This window comes from Acomys minous, assembly GCF_964271855.1.
Source record: "Acomys minous genome assembly, chromosome: 2".
In the NCBI taxonomy this organism is placed as follows: Eukaryota; Metazoa; Chordata; class Mammalia; order Rodentia; family Muridae; genus Acomys; species Acomys minous.
In genome coordinates, this window is record NC_140484.1 from 42,882,217 (window position 1) to 42,898,782 (window position 16,566).

Here is a 16,566-nt window from a genome sequence, read left to right on the forward strand (position 1 = left end):
CCTAACACCAGAAACAAAAACAAAACTCCAAAACAACAACATTAGGGGGGGGAGAGAGAGAGAGAGAGAGGGAGGGAGGGAGGGAGGGAGGGAGAGAGAGAGAGAGCGCTCAGTCAGTGATTTTGTAGTTTAGCCTTTCAAGCAACAAGGCCCGAATTCCAACCCAAGATGGTGTCACATGCTTTATAATCCTAGTGTTGGAGAGGTAGAGAGATGCAGATTCCTGGGCTCAATTAGCCTACCCTAATTGGTTATACCTAGGGGAGGAGGGAGACTCTGTCTCAAAAAACAAAGCAGATGGTTTGTCTTAGTGGCTTTTTCCATTGCTGAGACAAGATAGCTGACAAGAATGAACGTAAGAGAGACAGAGTTGGCTGTGGCTGGCAGTTCCTGGGTACAGCCCCTCACGGTGGGGATGTCATGGCGCCAGGAGCTTGAAGCAGTCAGGATGCAGAGAGAAGGATGAATTCTGGTGCTCAGCTCCCTTTCTCCTCTGCATTTGTGCTGCAGTCAGGATGGGTGTTTCCACATCTACTGATATAACCTAGATGATCTTTTACAGACGTGCCCAGAAGCTAACCTAGTCTAGATAGTCCCTCTCAAGTTTGGACAGAGGTTTATCTTTCTCCTAAGTGCATCTAGACCTGGTCAGGTTGACTATCAATATAAATCAGCCACCGCAAGCCCACTCCTTTTAACTCGACACCAAAACACTTTTAAGTCATAAGCTCTATCATTGTCGTCTAGGCTCATGGCCATCTATTAATCCAAAATGCTTTCTGGGCAACTTACATTTCCCATAGTCCTTAACAGGCCCTTTCAATGTCTTATGTGCACATCTCATCTGAGAACAGAAGCAATCACTTAACTGTGAATGCCTACAACAAACACAAAAAACACCTTATATTCTTCCAATATACAGTGGCACAGACTAAGCATTCCCACTCTAGGGGAAGAAACAGAGTCATAACAATGAATGGTCAGATTAAAACAAGACCAAAACCCAGCAAGGAAACCAGTAAATCATACAGCTCTGTGTTTGGCTTCTGGAGATCCGCTAGGCTCGGAGGGCTTGGGTAGCCCCATCTCCCCGTCTCTCCAGTTCCAGCCTGTAGAACACACACTATCTTGAATTGGCTCCATTCTGTGCCTTTGGCTTTCCCCAGCACATGACTCAAGGTCCTGGCATCTTTAACATCCTCAGATCTTCATTGCAACCCATGCCTCATCCTCATAGGTTCATGCAGTAGCTTCTCAAGGTGTCCTTGCAAAAAGTCTAATCCTCCCACACACTGTCTAGCCTCAGGAGCTCTCTGAAACTGTGGAACAAGACTCAGTTACATCTTTTACTGCATCTTTCGTGTCTGTAAAACCAGTGAGATGTGGATGACACTGCTAAGCTCTGCTGCTTAGGACCACAGCAGTAGCAACCTCTGAATTCCTTGGTGGCTGAACTACAGAATCACTTTCCTAAGTATTCATTTGGGAGTAGGAAATCTCTTCTGTGGTGTTATCACTTTGGGCTTTATCAGTTTACCTTAATTTGCATTTTTATAGGTGGGAGCCTTTTATGGGTCTTGTCTTCAGGGTGCCTTTCCTACTGTTGCGATGAAAAGCGTGAGGTTTCTCTTTAACAGTTGATGCTTTGTCTCCACTCTCCTTCTGTGCAATTTTAAATTTGCCCACACATCTTTCCTCACCAGAACTTTCCACTTCCCTTACCTTTTTGCTCTTTCAGTGTAGATCTAGGTAAGAATATTGCAGAATAGCCATGCCACAGCCTGAATTATATGTGGTTTTGAAACTTCCTTCACCAAAGAACTTATCTCACTCCTCTTAAATTCAGCCTCACTTTAGATCTCAGGACTTGAGCAGGTTAAATACACACAGTCAGATTCTTCACTGTAGTATGAAAGCAAAGCCCTAGCCTAGCTCAGAGCAGAGCCTTTGTTTCTTTTGACATTCCGGGCTCCTAAACTCCAACCTAAATAGTTCAAGCTCTCCTTGCTGGGCTTCAGGGTTTCTAAGTTCTTCCACGTTCCTCTCATAAAACACTTTCAAAAACAAAGGACTCATGGAGTCAGGTGCATCATGGGAGCCAATCCAATTCTTGTACAAATTTTCTTCTACTTACTTATTCTTCTTGTTGCAATAGCAGAATATTCGGCAGGAATCCACTTACGGGAGAAAGTGCTGATTTTAGCCCATGAATATCCCATCATGGTGGGAAGTCATGCCATCAGGAGCCTGAGGCAGCTGCTCACACTATAATATCCACAGTCAGGAAGCAGAAGGTGACTGAAGAATGCTGGTTCTCAGCTGCCCAGCTCTGAGCCTTCCTGCCTCAATTAACAGACTCTAAATCTAAGTGATCCCTCCCAAACATGTCCAATTTAGTCTAAAGCAGTGGTTTTCAACCTTCCAAATCCTGTGACCCTTTAATACAGTTCCTCATGTTGTGGTGACCTCAAACCATAAAATTATTTTCATCGCTACCTCATAACTGTAATTTTGCCCTTATGAATCATAATGTAAATATCTGTGGTTTTGGGTGGTCTTAGGCAACCCCTGTGAAAGGATCATTTGATCCCCAAAAGGGTCGTGACCTACAGGTGGAGAACCACTGATCTAGATAATCCTTTATAGGCATAGCCAGAAGCATGTCTCCTAGGTGATGCTAGATCCCACTTCTAACCACCTATATATACACATGTATGTGTGTGTGTGTGTATATATGTATGTATATGTAAGTGTGTGTATATATATATACTAGTGTGTGTGTGTATGTATATATGTATGTATATGTACTAGTGTGTGTATGTATATATGTATGTATATATACAAATGTATGTGTGTGTATGTATATATGTATGTATATATACTAGTGTGTATGTGTATGTGTGTGTGTGTGTGTGTGTGAGAGAGAGAGAGAGAGAGAGAGAGAGAGAGAGAGAGAGAGAGAGAGAGAGAAGAGAGAAGAGAGAAGAGAGAAGAGAGAAGGGGGGGGTTGGTTTGTTTTGTTTTGTTTTGTTTTGAGACAAAATTTCTTTGTATAGTCCTGGTTGTCCTGGAACTCACTCCATAGACCAGGCTGACCTTGAACTCAGAGATTGGCTTGCCTCTGCCTTTTGAGTGCTGGAATTAAAGGAGTATGCCACCACGGTCCAGCCTTAACCACATCAATATTAAACACCTCATAGAGCCCAATGAATAATATCTGAGGTTAATACTTGGCTTCCACATGCACACATGCACACACACACACACACACACACACACACACACACACACACACAAAACACAAAACACACGGAGATTTCTGACTGTTCTTAGGTGTGACAATGGCATGGATGATGCAGGATAATACCGTGGTTCTAAGGAGGACATGGCGGGATACTTAGAGAGACGTCATCATGTCCACACTTGACTAGTACTTAGGTTAAAAAAGTATGTGTGTATTGTGCACATGTGCATGTGTGTGGAAGAGAGAGAAAGGCAGACAGAGAGAGGGAAATATGGACAGAGGGGGAGAGGGGATAAAAGGAGAGAGAGAAGGGAGGGGGAGGGAGACCAAGAGAGGAAACCACAAGATGTTAACAGTGATTAAGGGTATAGCTGTGTTCACTGTGCTTTCACATCCTTCTCTAAAAGAGCTGAGGGGAAAAGTGGCTGAAATGAAAAGAAAAGAAAATTTCACTACCTTAGAAAAATATGAATGAAAAACATTATAAATGCATCCTCCATCTCTCTAGAATGATCTTCCATTCTAGCAAGCTCAAGCTGCTTGAAGAATCCTGATACAGTAAACACGGCACCTCATGAGATGCTGCCCAGCGTTCCTCCTCACCCACTTGGGGCACATCCCCAAGCTCTTCAGCCTCCAACTGTCACAATTAGGTATGACAAGACCTGGCTTGATCTAGTGGACACTTCAATTCTTTATGCCTCCACAGGGTTACTCAGGAGCCTTCTATAGCCTTCAGTTTCACACTTGAAGTGTTCAGAAAAAGTTGTGTACTGAAGATTAGACAGACCTTTTTATTGTCACTATTCTTTAAAGGATACATACAGTCTGGATTGCACATAGAGCATTTATGCCACACTGGGTAAGCTATCTAGAGAGGATTTAGAGTGTTTGGGAAGATGCATGTCTCCTGTATCCTTGTGCATCCGTGGATTTTGGTTTCTGGAGTCGGAGAATTCTGATTTCTTTAGAGAACCTTCGATGTAACAAGCACTTGATTTATGCATTAGTCAAAGATCTTTAGAGAAATATGAATAGAGTTGGAACACAGGACTAACTTTGTATACTCTGATGTCCTTCTGCAAAGCCAGCTTTGGTTCCCAGTCTGTGGCCCTTGGGCATCTCACCAAGGAGCAAACCTCCATTTCTGATCCAAGATACCCCTGGGATAGCCTAGGGATCAGAGATGGAATGTTCTCTTCGGTACTTTCTATATCAGGCTCAGAGGTTATAATTAGCAGTTATGTGGGGAGGAAGGCTGAGAACATGCACAGAGGAAGGAGGGGCCACCATGTCTGGGGATGCTCTAGAGTTCCAAGAAGATCTGCAAGCGATGAAGCCAAGATCTTGGTGGTGGTGGTGATGGACAGTGGGTGGGGGGTGGGGAGTGTTTAGTGGGGAGAGGTGATTTTAGAATCTGCTAAGCTATGGGAGTGTAAGATTATTGCCATATTAACAATATTTCCTCAGGGTTTGACTCTGATTTGATTCCTAGCACCCACGTGGCAGCAGCTCACAACTGACTCTAACTCCAATTACACAAGATCTAGCACCCTCTTCTGGCCTCCTTGGACACCACGCTCACATGGTGCATAGACAGATATACATGCAGGCAAAACATTCAATCACGTAAAATAAAATAAAATAAAAAATATAGGGCTGGGCATTGGTGGTACATGCCTTTAATCCCAGCACTCAGGAGGCAGAGGCAGGTAGATTGCTGTGAGTTTGAGGCTAGCCTGGTCTACAAAGTGAATCCAGGACAGCCAAGGCTACACAGAGAAACCCTGTCACAAAACAAACAAACAAACAAACAAAACAAAAATATAGGAAACAAATATTTTAAAAGATTTTTCAGAAGGTTGAAATCAAGTTCCAAGACAGAGCACTAGATATTTTTTCTAAAAGTTATTTTTTATTAATTTATTCATATTACATCTCAGTTGTTAGCCCATCCCTTGTATCCTCCCATTCCTCCCGCTTCCCCCCCTACTCCCCTCTCCTATGTCTGTGACTGAGGGGGACCTCCTCCCCCTGTATATGTTCATAGGGTATCAAGTCTCTCCTTGGTGACCTATTATCCTTCCTCTGAGTGCCATCAGGCGTCTCCATCCAAGGGACATGGTCAAACATGGGGCACCAGAGTTTGTGTGACAGTCAGATCTCCTTCTCCACTTAACGGTGGAGAATGTCCTGTCCATTGGCTAGTCTGGGTAGGGGTTCGAAGTTTACTGCCTATATTTTCCACTATGGAATACTACTCAGCTATTAAAAACAAGGAATTTCTGAAATTTGTAGACAAATGGATTGAACTAGAAATTATCATAATGAGTGAGTTCACACAGAAGCAAAAAGAGCTAAATGGTATATATTCACTTATATGGAGACACTAGTCCAAGGTGTACGTCCCCATGAAAAACTGTACCTACCAGGAAAGTGGGTCAGAGGGGAGGACACCCTATTGAGACTTTAGGTGTGAGAAGCCTGGGAGAATGAGGAAATAGAAGGATCCAGTGGGTCCTGGAAAACTACAGGTGGGTCTGGGCCCTGGGGTCCTCCGCAAACTATGGCAACAGCCAAAAGTTTTTTTTTTTTTTAAGCAAGAAGGAATAGAGGATAAAAGAATCTCCATAAGGTGATCCTAATCTTATGAATTCCCAGATTATTCTTATTGTATTATTCCCAAATTCTAGGATGGAATTTCCATTCCTTAAATAGGACAAGCCAGACAAACTGGTCCAGATCCTTTATTTATAAACACGGAATGAATATTAGGGAGAGTCAGTGATTGGCGAAGTTACCCAACTTCATAGCCACGAAAAAGGGCACAATTTTAATTCCCACTGTGTCCTCTGAACAGGCTTCAGGGGCATCAGTGGAAGCCTGTGCAGGACAAACCTTGCCCACATGGGTCCATTTGCTGGCACCTTGTGACTTAAAAGCTCTGAGATGATGGAACACCCTGATTCGATCGTGAAAATTTGAGGTAATTGCTGAAGCATTAAAAAGACTTTAGTCACTGTGATTAAATTTTAAGCTACTGATGCTTATGTTAAATGTACAAGGTCGAATTTACTTTGCATTTTTAATACAGAGGAAAAAAGTAAAGTAAGGGGGGTTATATCAGCCTGCTGAGATAAACTTAATCCACATTTTAGAAGAAGTGTGAATAGAATAGAAAATTAACAGTGAGATTATCCCTACTACTCTATTTGTCAGCCAAAATTAACATGATTGCTTGTTCTTTCATGAAAAATTAATATGGAGTAAGCATTTACTTTAGTGCTGGGGACAGGACCTAGGGCCTTGAGCATCCTGGCCCAACTGCTCCACACTGAGCTACATCCCCGGCCCTCTTCCTAGTGCCATTTTAAAGCAAGTTCTCCCCAGGCTATTCAGATTGGGCTTGAACTCAAGCTGTAACCAAGGCAGCCCTTGAACTGGTGCTTCCGCTGCCTCAAGTCTAAGCCACCAGCCCAGCTCTTGTCACTTTGCACACACACGTCTTCCTACAGCTTTCTTTTCTCATGCCTCCTATGCTATGTAACTTTTTATTGTCATCTTGATACAATCCACAGTCACCTGACAAGAGGGGACACTGATGGATAGATTGCCCAAACCAGGTCAGCCTGTGGCCATGCCTACGGGAGAATGCACTGGTGAGTGATCAACATGGGACCATCCACCCTGCCATGTGTACCAGCATCCCTAAGTAAGTGGGCTTGGGCTGTCTAAGAAAGATAACTGAGCCTGAGCCAGGGAATGTGGTGGGAGGGTGGGGGGAGCTCGCCAGTGAGCAGCACTCCTCCATGGCTGTGCTTCAGTTCCTGCTGGAGTCCCAGCTCTGACTTCCCTCAGTGACAGGCCATTACCTGGAAGTGTAAGCGGAAACAAACCCTTTCCTCTCTTATCTTGTTTTGATTAAAATGTTTTATTACAGTAACGGGAAGATAGATGTTAGCTATATTCTGGTGATCATTCTGTATAAGTAGATGCAGTCCCACCTCAGCCTCTTAGGCAAGCCTTTGAACACTCCTTTCTGTACCACTGCCAGAACACATTCTCCCACCTTTACCTTTCCTGGAGATGCTCCCACTGTCATGCTTTGATCATTCCAGCTTGGAAGATAAATCCCCAGCGATGTCCTGTGAGTTTAGTTCTCTCTTAGGAAAATGGAAGCAGAAACACTCTCTATTGAGCTGTGCCCATCCTACTCCACGCAATGCTTCCTAGTTCCCTCGCTGCATCCAGGGCATGCAGTGACGCTCACCCTCTTGATCCTCTGACTGCAGGTGCCCTGGTGGAAGCGCTGGCAGAGACAGTCCCGGAAGGTGGTCAGAGATCAGCTAGTGAGAAAGCAGTTCACCCTGTGCTCTTGAGACGACCTGCATTAGCAGCGCTGGCTGTCTTCACAATCAACTTTATGGGAGCCACTGCTGCCAAGGGCTTCGTCTCATCCCTAAGAGGCAGGAGACAGTACAGTCTCCAGCAGCTTCCTGGCTATTGAGGCATTGTGATGGGTGACTTTGGGTCTATAAAGTATGGCACCTGACAGAATCCATGTCAGAAGATTCAGGACCTGGCATACTGCACCTGGCTGGGACTCACCCTCCTCCTAGTGCCAAAGCATTTATGGTCCCCAAGCACAGGTCCACATGGAGTGGTGGGAAGTGTAGCTATGACCATGGACGCCACAGATGACACTGAGCTGGAGATGTGGGTGGAGGTGTGTCAGCTGAACTCCTGTACTTTCCCCCTGTTCTGTTCTGTTACAGGCCCGCCCCTGTGGGTGTAGGAGGTCTGCTCAAATGCATTGCAACTGTTATGAGGATGTCTGTCACATTCTGGGATGGGGACAGCCATGTGGAAACAGCAGCATTACACCCAGCATGATTTATTCTGCTCACTGCATGCTTTGCTTCCTTATCTTATTTCTCAATTCCTTTGGAACTTTGTTGTTAAATAATTTCTTATTTAGTTTCCTTTCTAGCTCATAAACAAGCTGTTTTTTTCATGGTGTGTGTGTGTGTGTGTGTGTGTGTGTGTGTGTGTACTTGTTAGAGTGAGTATGTGCATGTCTGCAGATACATGTGTGTGTGTGTGTTTGTGCACACGTGTGTGCATGCATGTGCACATGCAGGCCAGAGGGGTTGTTTTCCAGTGTCTTGCCTTAATCATTGCCCACCTGCAGCTCATCAGGTAAGCTCTATTTGCTGACCAATGAGGGTCAACCCTGTCTCCATCCTCCTAGGACTGAAATCACTGGCACCTACCACCATGCCCACCCTTCATGTGGGTTCCGTGGATCCAAGTTAAGACCCTTATGCTTGCACTGTGGGTGCTTTAGTACCTGATCTGCCTCCCCAGTGCCACAGGCAGCGGCATTTAACAGGGCATCATTTCTTTCTGCGTCATCCTCTTGGCCGGTGAGATGTCAAGAACGCTGCCTGCCCACTCAGCTTGAGCAGAGTCAGTGCCCTGGGCTTAACCGTCACAGGAAGGCAGGCTTGCAGCTCACCAAACGCAGTGAGAAGTACTGCTCACTGTCAGTTCTTGAGCCTCCCACACTGGTGTCAGAGACCCTGGCTGCACAAGGTCTCCTGGTTATCTTGCAACTCAGAAGCGATACTACCAATTACCAAGTACTCTGTGGAAAAAAGGAAGCTACAGGCGTGTGAACTTCCAGTTATTTTTTGCCCAGTACCACAGTCAAGGGGTAAAAATATATCATGCTAGAGGGCCACAGAGCCCACCTGAGAGTGCATATGCCACCCTTTCCTCAAAGGAGGGAAAAGACAAGCACACTGAGGGCTTTGGGGACTGATATAGATGAGAACAGAGACTTAACTTCATGCCAGCTGTTGCCCATCCTAGTCCATCAAGAGCTAACTAGACCTTGAAAAGACTTTCTTACTTGGGGTGATTATTAACACTATGAAGGGCTCCACATATCAACCAGCCCAGATCATGAATCAAAAGGAGGGAGGATGGCAAGGGGACAGGAAGGGAGTGGGGAAAGGATTCCAAAGTGAAGTTTTCTCAACAGGAAAGATGATCCACATCAGCACAAAGCAGAACTGAAAAGGAAGAGGCAGGTCTTCAGGATTTGAGGGAGAATTGTTGGGTACCAGGCAAGGATGATGGCCTCACTCACATGTTTTCAGCCAGTCACTTTAACTGACTTCAACATAGAGGCAAGAAGCTAACAGAAAGCCACCCAAAGGGCAAGCAAGGTATCTTTTGCCAACCATCCTGGCTTTGCTAAACAATTACTTTAATAAATATGATGATTAGTTTTCATCGTCAACCCAACAGGACCTAGGGAAGAGAAACTCAGTGAGGGCTTTCCTAGCTCAAGATGGCCCACTGGCATGCCTGTGAGGGATTTTTCTTAATCGAGTTAAATGAGGTGGGAAGACCCACTTAGAATACGGGTAGCACTACTTCTGGGTCATGCATGAGTTAACCAAGTTGCCTAGGAAGCATGCGTGCGTTCACTTTTCTCTGCTCTAGGATGTGATGAGCTCTTCTAAGTCCCCACTTCCTTGATTCCCTGATACAGTGGACTATAACCTGGAATTGTGAGCTAAAATTAGCCCTTAATTAACTTTACATCCCAATCATAACCCCCTCCCTCCCTTCTCCTTGCCCCATTCTCCCTCCCTCCTCCTCCTATCCCCCCTCCCTTACTCCTCAGAAAAAGGGAGCCCCCATTGCCAACCCACCCCAGCACATCAAGTCACATCAGGACTGAGCACATGCTCTTCCTCTGTGGCCTATCAGAGGGATGTGTCCTGCTGACTCAAAAGGAAAGAGTCCTTGTCAGAGACAACCCCTGCTCTCCTCACTATAGGACCCACATGAATACCAAGCTGCCCATTGGCTACGTCTGTGTAGGGGGCCTAGGTCTAGTCCATGTATGGTCCTTGGTTGGTGTTTCAGTCTCTGCAAGCCCTGAGCCCTGGTTAGTTGGCTCTGTTGGTCTTTGTGTGGGGCTCCTGTCCCCTCCAGGTCCTTCTCTCCTTCCCCCCATTCTTCAACAAGGCTCCCTATGTTCTGCCCAATGTTTGACTGTGAATCTCAGAATCTGTTTTGAACCACTGCTGGGTGGAGCCTCTCGGAGTACAGCTACACTCGTCACCTGTCTGCAAGCATAGCAGAGTATCACTATTAGTGTCAGGAGCTGGCTCTTGGTCATGGGGTGGGTCTCAGGTTGGGCCAGATGTTTGATTCCCTCAATCTCTGTTCTATACTTATCCCTGCACATCTTGTAGGGAAGCTAGATTTTGTGTTGAAATTTTTGTAGGTTGTGTTATTTTAAGAGCAAAAAGTACTAAAACCAGGACAATAAATAGCCATTGATAAAAATTATTAGAAAAGTAGAGGTTGTTTTTTAAATCAGAAAAGCCAGTCATTTTCCTATCCTTAATAAACTGTTCACTCATACATAAGCATATAATTTCTAACCAGAAATTATAAATGGCCAAGTTAGACAAAGGAATCCCTATCTTTTATACTAACTACATAAAGAACATGCCAAAATATCTTTAAAATTGATTTAAGAAAAATGCAAAGCAATTGATAAATATGAAAATTATTTTATATTAGTTTAGAGCTCCTAAATCACACACTTTAGGGGTCAGAAATCTCAATCAATAATTTGCTTCCCTTGGATTCATTACTATTATGCTCCATTTTGAAACAACCCCTCCCCATGCCATTGCCTTGAAGAAAGATTTTAATGCAAAAAAGAAAGCTCTCCAGAGTCTTTTTGCCTGAGATACACTCCTCTAAATTCAATCTGGGCAGGACTCCAAACCAACCTTAAGCAGGGAATTTAGCCCTTGGCTTGTGTTCATCAGTAAAACCACTGGGTTCAAAGAAAACAGCCGTGTGAAAAGCACCAACCTAGATGCCCAACCAGCAGCAGCCACCACCACCACCACCACCACCACCCACTACCACACACTAATCACCGTGCACCAAACACCAAGTAGAACAGCTCTGTCATGGGAGAAGCAGCTGCAAAGGGTTTGGGGCTAACATAGATGTTACGATCATCATGGATATTGCTGTTCACTACGTATTATTCAACAGTAAGGGGCTTTCTCCTCATGTTCTCCTTCATGTTTAGGATAATAATAAATTAGATTAAAATTATGTAATTATCATCTCTCACATTTGTTTGATTGTTTGTAACCAGGTTATCAAAGTATTTTAAGGCCACTTCATAGAAGGGATTAATATATCCCACATTATGTAAATTAATGCTTCAATGTTCAAGCCAATCTTTTTTTTTTTATTCAAAGTGATTTTATTGCTGTGTACACAAGAGAATGTATGCCACTGGAACAGAGGCTGTGGAGGACTCGTATTTCCAACTGGGTGGGAGCATCTGCTTAGTCTTAGAGTAACAAGCCAACAGACGAATTCTGCTCTCTATCAGAATCAGGCGGAATTTAGCATCTTTATCCTTTTTGTTCCTCTCAAGATGCTTGCGGACAGCAATGGCTTTCTTAATCAAATGATAGAGATCCTCTGAGAGATCAGGGACAAGGCCTTAGGACTTAAGGATTCTCAGGATTTTATTATCAGTCACAAAACGGGCCTGTGCCACACCATGTGAGTCTCTCAGGATCACACCTATCTGGGAGGAAGTCAGGTCTTTCTTGGTTCGTTTGTAAATCGTCAGACGTCAACTTCAGCCACATGGGGACGCTATGGCGGTAGGGCGGTGCCGACTGGGACAGGCCCTTCCCGGGAGTGCATGCGACCCGTGATGGCAGAGGCCTGGAGGCCGTTCAGGCCAGTCTTGTTGCTCATCACTGGCCCTCATATGTCTTCACTTACCAGAGAGACTTAAAAGGCTGTGAGGTTTAGTTGTAGTGGAAATTACAGAGACAATCGGTTATCATCATCTTCTTCTTTATATCCCAAACTCACAAATTTCAAGTGAAGCCACACTCATTCCAGTGGATTAATTTAAATCTCTGCTTGGGATTCCAGTGGAGAATTTGTTTTCTTACTATGACACCAGGTAGAACTCCAAGTTCTCAGTAAAAGTCCACTGTGCTTTTTAGTACCCAAGGGGGCATGGGAAGCAGGGCCCTGAGGTTAACATTTAACCGAAAACCGGCAACCCTGGGCCACAGCCCAAGTCACAACATTGGCCTTACTGTTCCCAAAGGTTTGCGGGGCCCAACTTTTCAAATTGGATGAAGTGGGACAAAAACCGTATTTAAACAGATGTTTTAGAAATTAGAAAATAAAGATCCTAAAATACCCTAAGCCCTGAGAAACTGTCCTGCTAAAATGTGACATAAATTGACAGTGTGCCCTTAACCATGCCTGCTTCCTCACATGAGCTTCTAGCCACTTCAGGATCTGAGACCTGGAACTGAAGCTGGAAGTCACATTGTGTGTGTGTGTGTGTGTGTGTGTGTGTGTGTGTGTGTGTGTGTGTGTATCTACATCGTGTGTGTGTGTGTATCTACATCGTGTGTGTATGTACATGTGTGTTTGCCATCAAAGGTCTTTTTGAGCTCAGCAATTGCTCCTAGTCAGTGTGTGTTGCTCTCTGAAGAAAAAGTCTGCCTCACACCTTTAGAGCCATTGTGCTCCAGACTGTGTCTAGAGTTTCTAATTACTGGAATAATTGCTCAGTTAAGCCAAGGACAAAGAAAACCTTAATGGCTTTTACTTCACAGTAATGAAGTCTTGTCTTCATTTCTTATTGGTGAATCTCTATTTTCCAGTTCTTGGGGGTGCATATGTGTGTTTCCATAGCTGGCAGTGTCCGTGAGCTTTCCTGGTCTACTTAGTTATTAACCCTCTTTTAAAGGCTGGTTATTTATTTACTGCTGGGATGAGCTCTCACTGTTGGTAAGTTCCATGGATCTGGTACATTGCACAGTCCCAGTAAGCCAGAGGGCTGGGAAGCAGTTTCCAGGAAAGGTGGCAAGCTTCTCCTATCCTAGGAAGCACCAAGTCCGGAAGCAAAAGGCTCTTTAGAAGTTAGGTTGGCTTTCCTGGGCTATCAGGACGCTCGGTTTCTAACTCTCCACTCAGACCTGAAAACCTCGGAGGAGAATAAATATATTTGCCTCTTGATGAGGGCTTTTATGTTCATAATGCCACAGGCAGCACAGAACATGAAGTGCGTCCTGATTCAGTGAAAAGTCAAGAGGAAAATGAGCAAATGCTTTGTAGTATTTAGCGCGGGAAATCACACATTCTAACATGCTTATAAAACACAAGTGAGACATAAGTCTGGGCCCAAGCCGGGCATAGTGGTGCATGCCCTTAATCCCAGCACTTGAGGCAGAGGCAGGCGGATCCCTGTGACTTGGAAGCCAGCCTGGACTTCAAAGTGAGTCCGGAACAACCAAGGCTACACAGATAAAACCTGTCTCAAAAAATAAAAATAAAAACAAAAACAAAAAGTCCGGGCCCATGAACAAAGTGAGCACATACATTGTGAATTGTGTCCTTAAATAAATATGTGAGGTTGAAGAATATAATCAAAGCTATGCACACCTTTCATCCCATTACTTGAGAGGCAGAAGAAGGTGGATCTCTGAGTTCAAGGCCAGCCTGGTCTACAGAGTGAGTTACAGGACAGCCAAGGCTTGGGTTACAGGCTTGTACAAGAACACCAGCCTAATCAGGTTTTCATTTTATATCTTACGCGCAGTACTATAGTAAAGTTTCATATTTGGGTTCAGGACTAGCCCACAGAGAAAGTTATTAGAATTATAACAGACAACAGAAAAACAATAAGGAAGGGATGGAAAAAAACGACCTAGACAAATAATAAGTGAGAAGTCCAATTTTGGTTTTGAGTTTGCCCACTAATAAACTTACATCATTTAGGTACAATTCAATTTGAAAAATATTTAATTTGCTCACATATCCTGCACACAGTGAGAAGACTGGATGGTGAAATAGTGTCGCCAGTAAATATTATGCCAACCTAGGACCCAAAGTACACCCTTATTTGGAAATTGTGTCACTAGGAGGTAATTGAGGTCATCCTCGATTGGTGGTGGCTTTGTAAAGGCAAATTTGAACACAGAGAGGACACCACTATGTAAGCACAGAGATATACAGGGCATGATGCCTAACAGGCTCAGAAACTGGAGTGACAGTGGACACAGGCCATGAACTTCTAGCAACCAGACTCCAGGGGAAAAGCAGAAAATGGATTTCCTCCCATGTCTCCAGTTCGTACCAATTCACCTTGGCTTTTGCCATCCACAATTGTGAGAGGGTAATCTTGTTTGTAGTGCCTGATTGGGGCACAGGAAATGAATGTAGACAGCCAGACATGCAGAGGTGGCTTATGGGAAAGAACGGAGAGCAAGCGAGCACAAGTGCTGGAATGTCAAACCTCATAACTTTTTTTTGTTTGTTTGTTTAGAATAAGAACCCAGAGTACCTTTAAGAAACCATGAAGAAAAGCAAACAAAAACCGAAACCCAGAGGTCTTGAATACCAAATCTGATTAGGTTTCACAAACATACATCACCATGGGAAGCGAAATTCTTTCTACTTGGACCATCTCGCTAGTTGTTATGTTTATAAACATGTCCAAAAATAAATGAATAAATAAATAAATAAACATGTCCATGAACTCCAAGCTTCATCTAGCTGCCCTACTAAGACCAGTTAAAGTCTGCAGCCAGGGAAAGCAGATGAAGGAAATCGACAGGAGGCCACTCTGGTCTCGCTTCCACTCTGAAAGAATCTGAAATCTCCACAGAAATCCTGCTTCTAGGATGCTAAGTAGGGCATAGGGTGTCACTAGACTGTGCACTTTCCAAAGATAACACATGCACTGAAAAGCGACGGATGTACGTATCACCATGGTCTTGTCTACAACCTCCCAAGTGGCTTAGCATGCACCTCGCATACTTCTGCATATGAGTTCCCACCACATACTTCTGGTGTGATGGCAGGAAGTTGGATCTGTAGTCCAGACATAATCCTTCGTATGACTTTTGAGACCTCAAGCAAATGACGGTAAAAAAGCGAGCTGCATCAACAGTGTGAGGGTGTCTACAATTTGGTGTCTATTGTGTCCAAAATAAAGAATTGCCAAGGAATAAACTATTAAATTCCTTATTTGTTTTGCAATTTCCTCTATTATACACAGAAGATACACATGAGCACAGGCGCCACAGTTCCTGATAAAATTAACCGTAATAAAGCCCATGTCGCCACGCAGTGACAGCAGTGACATTATTCTTAAATAGATTCACTAGTCATTTGACACAGAATAATTTTATCATCATGCCATTCATAACATAGTATTAATTATTTGAAATAAAACATTTTTTTTTGAAAGTCAGGGTGCTACTATGTAGCCCAGGCTGGCCTTACAACCTCCCAATCCCAATCTCCCAGGTGCAGGAATTATAGGCACCTAGCTAAACTCATATTCCTATTATGGATTTAATAAATTTAATAAACTTCAATCTGTTCCAATGTAGCCTATGCAATTCTAGTCGCCTCCTCCAGATTTCTTGTCTTTTACTTTTCCCTTCACTGTTAGGAGATCTGCATCACAAACGAGCAGAGGCAACAGAAAGCAAGTGTCCGCTTGCTGTGCTCACGTCACGACAGCACTTTGCTGGCTGGGACACCAGAACTGTTTTCATAACGTGTCACTTAGTTCCCTAGAAGGGCCAGTCCCCAACACAAACACACTCCAACAATTTCTTTCAGTAGTCTACGGTGCAGTAGGGAGGATACTTTCTAAGACAGAATTCTTGAAAAGCTAGATGCTGTAAAAACCAGCAGCATCGGCGAGAATGTGGGGAGAGAGGAACACTCCTTCATTGCTGGTGGGAATGCAAACTAGTACAGCCACTTTGGAAATCTATCTGGTGCTATCTCAGAAAAATAGGAATAGGGCTTCCTCAAGACCCAGCTATTCCACTCCTTGGAATATACCCAGAAGATGCTCCAGCACACAACAAGAACATTTGCTCAACCATGTTCATAGCAACCTTATTCATAATAGCCAGAACACGGAAACAGCCTAAGTGTCCATCAGTAGAAGAATGGATAAAGAAACTGTGGTACATATACACTATGGAATACTATTCAGCTATTAAAAACAAGGAATTCCCGAAATTTGTGGATAAATGGATTGAGCTAGAAATGATCATAATAAGTGAGTTAACCCAGAAGCAGAAAGACTCAAATGGTATATACTCACTTATATCTGCATATTAGCCCAAGGGGCATGTCCCACGAAAGCCTTCAGTTACCAGGAAACTGAGACAGAGGGGAGGACATTCTATTGGGACTCTAGATGA

General features: G+C 44.0%; 1 protein-coding gene and 1 pseudogene across 2 annotated transcripts in view; both read right to left on the reverse strand.

The window, feature by feature from the left end:
- Positions 1 to 16,566, reverse strand: part of GNA14 (G protein subunit alpha 14) — a 175,943-nt gene that overhangs the window by 50,456 nt on the left and 108,921 nt on the right. The window lies entirely within an intron of this gene.
- On the reverse strand, positions 11,440 to 12,726 carry LOC311581603 (small ribosomal subunit protein uS15-like; annotated as a pseudogene). Its single transcript has one exon. The product of its transcript is annotated as a small ribosomal subunit protein uS15-like (transcript).